Raw genomic sequence first — 3,672 nt, 5'->3', positions numbered from 1 at the left:
GCCGACGGGCTTCCTGGAGCTCAGCAGAGCCTTGCATGGTACCTGGATAGCAGATGTCAGGTAGATTAGGTGCGTATTTATACGTGTTCATTGATAGGAAGTGAGCGAGTAGGCGGGGCAGGTGCATCGATCTGCGTTGTTCTGGTAGGGTGTGAAAGTCAGGTGCCTCTGCCTTGTGTTAAGCTGTGGCTTGTCTTCTCCTACCGAACCTCAGTTATATCTAACTCCAAATAAGACATGATCAAAACAATCAAGTTCAATGGGATAAAGGTGATAACAATGACTGCGTAGAGTAGTAGAGAGACTGGGTGCAACTTCAGGTGAAAGGGATTCCTTGAGTAGGCTGGAGTGCTGTAGTGAGAGGTGGGTAGTCATGTAGGCAGACTGCTGTAGTGAGAGGTGGGTAGTCATGTGTAGGCAGACTGCTGTAGTGAGTAGGTTAGTCATGTTTAGGCAGACTGCTGTAGTGAGAGGTGGGTAGTCATGTAGGCAGACTGCTGTAGTGAGAGGTGGGTAGTCATGTAGGCAGACTGCTGTAGTGAGAGGTGGGTAGTCATGTGTAGGCAGACTGCTGTAGTGAGAGGTGGGTAGTCATGTAGGGAGAATGCTGTAGTGAGTAGGTTAGTCATGTAGGCAGACTGCTGTAGTGAGGAGTGTGCCAAAGGAGCCAGAATCAATATCTGACACATACATGGGTGAACTTTGTGTCCCTCTCACTTCTATGTGAAGAGTTCATTTCCCACAAATCTGGTTGGCTGCCCCTGAGTAAGAGCAAACAAAGCTCTCCACACAGTCATGGGTTACACCATCTGAGCATTCTCCTCCTCAGGACATCCTAAAACACCAGGAAACAGATCATTATCCGAAGATACAGAAAGACCAACTAGTTTAGCCACATACTTCCATGTGGTGGTGTCTCCATTTAGCTCAGCTCCAAGGGCCTTACGTACACACACACACACACACACACACACACACACACACACACACACACACACACACACAGACAGACACACACAGTAATGACACAAGACACGCCTAGTCTATTCAGTTAGTCAGGTCAGGAAAGGAGTGACAAAAATGTGTGTAAATCATTCCTCCCATCATTTTTTAATGACGCATCATGGCCGCCCTCATCTGCTGACCCTGTTCCTCTGAAATGATCTGCAATTAGATCCCCTATTGTAACATCTGGTTCCACTCTGTTCCTCTGAAACGTTCCGCAATAAAGTCTACTGTTTTAACCTCTGGGGGTACCCGGGAAAATTGCATTACATTATAGTGATTTGGCAGACTTTTTTTAAATTTTTTATCTTTTCAAAGCGACGTACAAAAACTGCATTTAATGTAGGTAATCAGTGCTAACAAGTGCATATCCTTTCTAAACAAGTCATTAAGAGCATAATCTAGTGCTTAAGTCAAAGTGCAAGAGTATCCAAATAAGATATATAATAGATGTTTAAGTGGGAGCATCCTAGTAGTAGGCTACTTTGTGAAGTGGTCAGTTTTGAGCCTGTGGAGAAAGATGAGCAGTGACTCTGCTGTCCTGACATCAGTGGGCGGTTCGTTCCACCGCTGCGGGGCCAGGACAAAGAAGAGCTGTGACCGTGTCGATTGACCGCAGGGGCCTCTGAATGATGGGGCAACCAATTGCCCCAAGGTGGCAGAGCGTAGCGGTCGGGAGGGGGGTATAGGGTTTGACCATGTCTTCAAGAAGTACTACAACAATCCACCCTCTTAAGCACCTATTGCATTTTAGATTGCTATTCTTGCACTTTGCCTTCAGCACTAGATTATGCTCTTAGTCACTTATTTTAGAAAGGAGATACTTTTGAGTTCTGGCAAGTAGTAGAACATTGGCTTTTCCCACGTTAAATGTGTAGTATATTTTTATACTGTATAAAAAAACTACTCTCATGTAGTAATCATTTCATTAGAATAATGAAATACCTCCACTTTAGTTTGAACTGTGTTAATTCAAGTCTTAACAGAGGTCTTTGCCCCCGAGTCAGCATTCCTTTGTCCTGTCTCTGGGTCAGCGTGACCTAAAGTTCACCTCTGAGGTCAGTAGCCTACAGTTTGTAACGCGATCCTAGGAGGATACAGGAAGAACTCAAGCAGCCCCACTGCCCGAAGAGGGGGCAGAGCTTATTGACCATTTAGAATAGTAGTTCAACCATTTGTGACCATAACTGGAGTTTATGAACATTATTTGTATGCAAATTTGTTTGTCATGTGATATTTGGCCTGAAGCCAGGACATATAAGCTCGGCGCCTCGTAAGAGAAACTTTAGTATTGCCGAAGATTTGACCCATGTAAAGGCTTGCTCAATAAAGTGATGATTCAACGTTTTTGGCCTCCTTGAAGTTCTGTTCCACAAGAAGATTGTGCATTTGAAATACACTGCAAATGCAATTATAGTTAGTCGCTTTGGATAAAAGCATCTGCTAAATGACTGTAATGTAATGGTTAAGGTAGGAGGGAGCTGTTCCTTTCCTTACCCTGTAGGGTAATACCAGAGTTTTTATCTGTGTGACTATGCATGGATGCGAGCTGCTAGGGAGCCAGTGTAGAGAATGAGGGGAAGTTGTGAGGGAGAACTTGGGGTGGTTGAACACCAGGTGCCCCAGCAAGGAGGGAGTTGCAGTATGAACACCTGAGCCGTTTCATCAGTGAGGAAATGGTGAATCCTCCTGATGTTGTACAGCAGGAATCTGTGTAACATGTGATATGTGTCGAGAACATACGTTGGTCATCCAGGCTCACATCCAGATCAAGGTTATAATAGTTTTGTTTTTTTCATTCGTTTTTATTTTTATATCGTTTTAACTATTTGTTTTCAATTTCAGTTTAGTTTTGATTAGTTTTAAAGTTTAGTTTTTAGTTTTTGAAAATGCTTAGTTTTAGTTAAGTTTTTATTAGTTTCAGTATTAGTTTTTTTCTTCTGTGCAAGCCTGGTGAGACCATCCTGATCTTGTGAGCTCACTCCGTGTGAAACAATCCATCTGGCGCACGTCAGGTTACTCCTGCACAGGGACACAGCTAAATAAAATGGAGGATAGATTTCATATCCACCCAAAATACTAGGCTTATGTATGAAATGAAAAAGACTAAAACTAAGGACATTTTCTCAATAATTTTAGTTATTTTAGTAAACACACAATACAGTTTTAGTTAGTTATCGTTTTTTTGTAAAGTCTAGTTTTTATTTCAATTAACTAAAATGTTTTTTCACACCTAGTTTTCGTTTTATAGTTAGTTTTCGTTAACTATAATAACCTTTATCCAGATTCCTCAGAGTCCGTGTTGGCGACCCCGCTGTGTGGTCAGTGGTGACGGCCAGGTTGCGGTGCGGGCAGCACTTCCCCGCGTATGTCGTGGAAATGTTCTGCAACCAGGGTTCATCAACTAACTGTACAAACTGTACGAAGTAGCCTATTACTGTATTTGGGCAGTGTAATTTTAAACATCGACCTGTGTTCTCAGCTGTCATAGGTGCAACACACCGTGTTCAACGCACCACCGTTTCCATTTTAATAAACGTTTTGCAACGTTTTGTCGGGGGTGAATTCACCCTTGCTTTAATACCAGAGGTGGGCATGTGGTGATGACGTAATCCCATATTTACACTTACACTCTTTCAGTCACATTGACATTAATTTATGGGCCTA

Source organism: Borostomias antarcticus (genome assembly GCF_949987555.1).
Source record: "Borostomias antarcticus genome assembly, chromosome: 3".
NCBI classification, from domain to species: domain Eukaryota; kingdom Metazoa; phylum Chordata; class Actinopteri; order Stomiiformes; family Stomiidae; genus Borostomias; species Borostomias antarcticus.
This window is presented reverse-complemented; position numbering follows the sequence as displayed.